At 49.7% G+C, this 6,949-nt stretch overlaps 1 protein-coding gene across 2 annotated transcripts in view; it reads left to right on the top strand.

Moving 5' to 3' along the window:
• The first annotated feature begins 1,901 nt into the window (after nucleotides 1-1,901).
• Nucleotides 1,902-6,949, top strand: part of EYA3 (EYA transcriptional coactivator and phosphatase 3) — a 229,895-nt gene continuing 224,847 nt past the window's right edge. The window contains exon 1 of one of the 2 annotated variants that reach the window (XM_063954572.1): nucleotides 1,902-2,192. The gene's annotated coding sequence lies outside the window, so the exon portion shown is untranslated. The remainder of the gene's footprint in view (nucleotides 2,193-6,949) is intronic. The other variant, XM_063954571.1, reaches the window with a different exon arrangement.

Here is a 6,949-nt window from a genome sequence, read left to right as displayed (position 1 = left end):
GCAGTGCCACCTTTTTTGACAAACGTGTGAGCGCCTTATCCACCCTAGGGGATATCTCCCAACGTGACCTATCCTCTGGCGGGAAAGGGTACGCCATCAGTAACTTTTTAGAAATTACCAGTTTCTTATCGTGGGAACCCACGCTTCTTTACACACTTCATTCACTCATCTGATGGGGGAACAAAACACTGGCTGCTTTTTCTCCCCAAAAATAAAACCCCTTTTATGTGGTACTTGGGTTCATGTCAGAAATGTGTAACACATTTTTCATTGCCGAGATCATGCAACGGATGTTCCTAGTGGATTGTGTATATATCTCAACCTCGTCGACGCTGGAGTCAGACTCCGTGTCGACATCTGTGTCTGCCATCTGAGGTAACGGGCGTTTTTTTGAGCCCCTGATGGCCTTTGAGACGTCTGGGCAGGTGCGGGCTGAGAAGCCGGCTGTCCCACAGCTGTTACGTCATTCAGCCTTTTATGTAAGGAGTTGACATTGTCGGTTAATACCTTCCACCTATCCATCCACTCTGGTGTCGGCCCCACAGGGGGCGACATCCCATTTATCGGCCTCTGCTCCGCCTCCACGTAACCTTCCTCATCCAACATGTCGACACAGCCGTACCGACACACCGCACACACACAGGGAATGCTCTGACTGAGGACAGGACCCCACAAAGTCCTTTGGGGAGACAGAGAGAGAGTATGCCAGCACACACCAGAGCGCTATATAATGCAGGGATTAACACTATAACGGAGTGATATTTCCCCCAATAGCTGCTTGTATACATATATTGCGCCTAAATTTAGTGCCCCCCCTCTCTTTTTAACCCTTTGAGCCTGAAAACTACAGGGGAGAGCCTGGGGAGCTGTCTTCCAGCTGCACTGTGAAGAAAAAATGGCGCCAGTGTGCTGAGGGAGATAGCCCCGCCCCTTTTTCGGCAGACTTTTCTCCTGCTTTTTTATGGATTCTGGCAGGGGTAATTTATCACATATATAGCCCTGGGACTATATATTGTGATGATTTGCCAGCCAAGGTGTCTTATATTGCCCTCAGGGCGCCCCCCCCCAGCGCCCTGCACCCATCAGTGACCGGAGTGTGAGGTGTGCATGAGGAGCAATGGCGCACAGCTGCAGTGCTGTGCGCTACCTTGTTGAAGACAGAAGTCTTCTGCCGACGATTTTCCGGAACACTTCTTGCTTCTGGCTCTGTAAGGGGGCCGGCGGCGCGGCTCCGGGAACGAACACCAAGGTCGGGTCCTGCGGTCGATCCCTCTGGAGCTAATGGTGTCCAGTAGCCTAAGAAGCCCAAACTACCACCTGTTAGGTAGGTTCGCTTCTTCTCCCCTTAGTCCCTCGCTGCAGTGAGTCTGTTGCCAGCAGATCTCACTGTAAAATTAAAAACCTAAATATACTTTCTTTCTAGGAGCTCAGGAGAGCCCCTAGTGTGCATCCAGCTCAGCCGGGCACAAGAATCTAACTGAGGTCTGGAGGAGGGTCATAGTGGGAGGAGCCAGTGCACACCAGGTAGTCCTAAAGCTTTCTTTAGTTGTGCCCAGTCTCCTGCGGAGCCGCTATTCCCCATGGTCCTTACGGAGTCCCAGCATCCACTTAGGACGTCAGACAAAATAAATTAAGAGGGAAGGCCAGGAACAGAGCATTCTGTACCTAGTGGGGCGGGTCATGTTGGATGGTATGATGTTCCTGGAAAAAGAAGCAGACGAGGACGTGGCTGTGCCCAACTCAGAATTAGCCCCATTATCTCAGCTAACTACACCTGCTCCGGCTGCCTGGCGGCTACTGCTCTCTGCCTCCTCGCTCGAGAGAAGTCCCCGGCCCAATAAAAAAGCACAGTGCCCTGACCAGTGACCACGTGGTAGATGCTAGATCCAAATGGCCTAAAACCAACCGTGACCACGTACTCTCACACACAACAGCAGAAGAAGCAAGGCAAGCACACTTTGGCTGTGGCAGCAGCTACCGGAGAAGGGGCCGCCTCTCATTCTTATTGGCTACATGGCCGCGCTATGTGACGTCACCACGCTACGGGCAGACGCATCTCCCGCTCATGGCGGAAGTACCTGTGAGGTAGACTAGATACCTGCGGTTAGGAGGAGAGCCCCTTCCTGCTGCTGCCCTAACACTGACCCCGGTGAGAAGGGCCCCGGCCACCTTCCTCCGCTTCAGGAAAGCAGGTACAGTGGAGAGAACCAGAGTGAGCGGTGTGCGTGTGGCCGCATGTGGTTGTGTTTATGATGCCCGGGCCCCGCCTCCTCGTCTCACACACACAGGTTGGGGCCTGGGAGCCGGAACGACTGATACCAACACACTCTTATGTTCTTCGTCAAGTGGCGGCTTGTATAGACGCCGTGCTGTAGCACACTGGTGGGGGCGGCCAGGGAGGTGATCACGTTTCATTCTGCCGTCCCTGGAGCTTGCAGCGTGCTGGTTACCCATGTGCTAACGCTACTACCGCCGTACTCTCTGCTCTATGCCTATACCGGGCTGCGGGCCACACATTGCGCATGCTAGCTGTACCCAAAGTGACTGTGGGGGAGATGTACTAAGCAGTGACAAAAGTGGAGGAGTGAGCCAGTGGATTAGTTGCTCATGTCAACCAACCAGCATTGATGTAACATTTATAATTTGCATACTAGAAAAGTATACAGAGCAGCTGATTGGTTGCCATGGGCAACTTTTCCACTGGCTCACTTCTCCACTTTTATCACTGCTTAGCTCAACTCACCGTGTCCCTGTTATGCTAATAGAGATGTCACGCGGGCCCTTGGCAGACTTGCTGTGATGTGTGTTTGGACCACTATCTATTGTCCTCAGTTGCCTCTGACCGGCCCCAGTGTTGCTGGGGTGGCTCCTTTGCCCAAGCACCCAATGGCAAGTTCTTGCTAGTCAGGTTGCTCATCCATGTCTGTAATCAGAGCAGGTAGCGGTCCTGTCACTACACTCTTGGGCTAGCGACCGCATTGGCCCATGTATGACCGTCTTACCTGGCACATTGGCTGGTGTTTTCCATTACCCAAATGCACAGTGATTTTATTGTTGTGCCGCATACATACGGTGCGATTCTGCCTATGTGGCAGATTTGCACTATGCGATTTCCCTTGATTACTTTATAGCCAAAATCCTCCGATATTGACTATACACACTGCGATTTTGGCTCTGTGATTTTTACTGTGGTCAATTTTGACCGTACTTTGTACTAGATTGTACACATTCTAGTCAAAATTGACCTGAATGCACAGTCTGTTTTTTGCTTGCGATGCCGACCCCATGGGAGCGTGCATTGCAAGCTGTATACAAACTGTACGATATTCACTGTTTACTACCGATACGGACTGTATATCTGCATTACAAACTATGGGTGACCTGTTCCGTCTTACTGGTCCAGGGATGCAGCACAGAGGAAAGCAGGAAGGCCTAACACATTGTAATCACAGGTTGCTCTGTAATATTTTTTTTATTTGGGGGTGTGGAGTAGGGTGTGTACAGAGGTGGGGAAAGTTGCGTTTTTTTTTGTATTTGTTTTTTGCAGTAACAAGAAAATGAATTGATTACTGATTAGAGTTTCCTGTTCATATGCTAAGCATTTATACTTATGACAGTATGATAGATTCAAGTTTTAAGATGGGTACACACTATAAGATTTTCTGTATAATCTGGCTGGTTGGAACAAAAATCTGGTAATGTCCGGGACCAAATTACAATCCATCATTTGCTCCCAGATCTGGAAAATGGACCAAAACGGTTGTTTCGGATAGAGTGGTTAAATCAAATGGATTTAACCAATATGTCTGTACGTCCTGGAACATGCAGTCTTTTACAATATATTTTGCGTTCAAGGTATAAACTAAAGATATTGTACATCGTTTACGAGCCGCAGAAGCAAGCAATGTAACAATGTAGTGCATACACACTGGACAATGTGATATATTAGCTGCATATTGCCAAGTGTGTACCCAGCCTTATAGTGTATATCCAGCTTTACAGGCTGGCGATATGACCCCCTGGAAATATAGAAGAGTCTACGTGAATGTATTGCCAGAGTAGTTTAGAAAGCCGTTCAGTGTTTTATCAGTCACTACTGTAAAACATTGCTCAGACAACAGGACAGTGGTGGCCTTTATAAACCGTGACTCACCAGAAACAAATTTCTGATGGTAGCGGTGAACATTATAGCAACAAACTAAAATGGAGAAATACACAGATCTTCCGTCCCTGGAACTCGGTCAAGAGAAGAACGGGATGCATTGATACACTTCAGGGAGAACTGCCTTGTCATACAGATTATTACTTCTAGGTCTAGTATTTCACACAACTGTAGAGCAATTACAGCTAATGGCATTGAAGTGCTCAGAGATGGACTATCAGTCACTGATTAATACGTTCCTGCAGGCAAGAAATATAAACTTGTATTATAGAATTTGGAAGACATTCATTACATGGTGTGGCTTTAAAACCAATCTGACTAAAGCATCTTCAACTTTCTGCAGGATGTACTCAGTGCGCACAAAGTACATGTGTAAGTGCTATTTTGGAGTCCAAATTATTGTCAGAACGGTGTACTACGAATGTCAGTCCACATGATGAGTAACTTGACAGGGATGAGGTTTATTAAATGGCAGATAGTAAGTGCAGAGTAACTGGAATGTGCAGGTGCAACCAGGAGCATATAGGGTTGATGATGTGTGCTCAGAGGGCCTGATTCAGATATGGTCCAAAACTGCTATTGTATGCTAATCTGCCAATGTTTTCTTACTGCGCATGGTACTGAGTCGCAGTCGCAGCAAGTGAATTGCGATTGCTCCAAGGAATTAGTCGCAAAGTGAGTGGTATGCCAAACGCAGTCGTGTCTTGGCCGTTCGGATGGCATTTTCTGGGCGAGCATAAATTAGCAGTTGCGATCTTGCTACTGGAAAGCCCTGTGTATCCTGGGAGAGCAGCTCAGCCTGCGCGTTTTCAGAGGCACTCAGGCTCTGCGACGTGTTCCGATTTGCAATGATTGTACCGATACATCAACAATTATACACCGTTGTACGGAAATTATGCAACCGCAGTAGGCGTCCCTATGCTCAAGTTAGCTTCTGCCCATAGCATATAATCGCAACGGCGTACGGCATAATATTGCAACAGCAGCTGCAAAAACAACTGCCCGATCCGTCGGGGACTGACGTCATGAACTGGGCGGGCGTGTACACACGCCCGCCCAGTTCAGCTGTCAATCACCGCCGGCCGCCGCAGCATGTGTACGTACACACACAGCGACGCGCCAATATATCGGTAGATATATTGGCCGTCTGCTGTGCTGCGGGGCCGACGCAATACGTCTGTGAACGACGGAGTTCACAGACGTATCGGCCGTACACACTGGCCAACGGTCCCGCGATATATCGGCCGTTCAAGAGAACGGCCGATATATCGACCAGTGTGTACGGGCCTTTTAGTCGCTTACTTAAAATTGTAGTTTGTTTTAATCCTTTTTCTCAGACATCCTAGAGGGTGCTGGGGACTCCGTAAGGACCCTGGGGTATAGACGGGATCCGCAGGAGACATGGGCATACTATAAGACTTTGAATGGGTGTGACCTGGCTCCTCCCTCTATGCCCGTCCTCCAGACTCCAGTTAGATTCTGTGCCCAGAAGAGACTGGACACACACTATGGGAGCTCTACTGAGTTTCTCTGAAAATACTTTTCTCTGACGTCCTAGTGGATGCTGGGAACTCCGTAAGGACCACGGGAATAGACGGGCTCCGCAGGAGACTGGGCACTCTAAAGAAAAGATTAGGTACTATCTGGTGTGCACTGGCTCCTCCCTCTATGCCCCTCCTCCAGACCTCAGTTAGAATCTGTGCCCGGCCAGAGCTGGGTGCTCCTAGTGGGCTCTCCTGAGCTTACTAGTAAAGAAAGTATTTATTAGGTTTTTTATTTTCAGTGAGCTTCTGCTGGCAACAGACTCACTGCTACGTGGGACTAAGGGGAGAGAAGCAAACCTACCTGCTTGCAGCTAGCTTGTGCTTCTTAGGCTACTGGACACCATTAGCTCCAGAGGGTTCGAACACAGGCACCTGTCCTCGATCGTCCGTTCCCGGAGCCGCGCCGCCGTCCCCCTCGCAGAGCCAGAAGAACAGAAGCTTGAAGACGACTAAATCGGCGGCAGAAGACTCCTGTCTACATTTAAGGTAGCGCACAGCACCGCAGCTGTGCGCCATTGCTCCCAGCACACTTACACACTCCGGTCACTGTAGGGTGCAGGGCGCTGGGGGCGCCCTGGGCAGCAATTGAAGTACCTTTCTCTAACGTCCTAGTGGATGCTGGGACTCCGTCAGGACCATGGGGAATAGCGGGCTCCGCAGGAGACAGGGCACATCTAAATAAAGCTTTTAGGATCACATGGTGCGTACTGGCTCCTCCCCCTATGACCCTCCTCCAAGCCTCAGTTAGGTTTTTGTGCCCGTCCGAGAAGGGTGCAATCTAGGTGGCTCTCCTAAAGAGCTGCTTAGAAAAAGTTTTTTTAGGTTTAAATCTCAGTGAATCCTGCTGGCAACAGGATCACTGCATCGAGGGACTTAGGGGAGAGATTTCCAACTCACCTGCGTGCAGGATGGATTGGAGTCTTAGGCTACTGGACACTTAGCTCCAGAGGGAGTCGGAACACAGGTCCTCCTGGGGTTCGTCCCGGAGCCGCGCCGCCGATCCCCCTTACAGACGCTGAAGACGGAGGTCCGGAAAGCAGGCGGCAGAAGACTCCTCAGTCTTCATGAAGGTAGCGCACAGCACTGCAGCTGTGCGCCATTGTTGCTACACGTCTCACTGATTCAGTCACGGAGGGTGCAGGGCGCTGCTGGGGGCGCCCTGGGCAGCAATATTAAATACCTTTAGTGGCAAAATAAATACATCACATATAGCCATTAAGGCTATATGTATGTATTTAACCCA

This window comes from Pseudophryne corroboree, chromosome 2 (genome assembly GCF_028390025.1).
Source record: "Pseudophryne corroboree isolate aPseCor3 chromosome 2, aPseCor3.hap2, whole genome shotgun sequence".
NCBI classification, from domain to species: Eukaryota; Metazoa; Chordata; class Amphibia; order Anura; family Myobatrachidae; genus Pseudophryne; species Pseudophryne corroboree.
The sequence above is the reverse complement of the archived record's forward strand: the minus strand, read 5'-3'. Positions and strand labels throughout refer to the sequence as shown.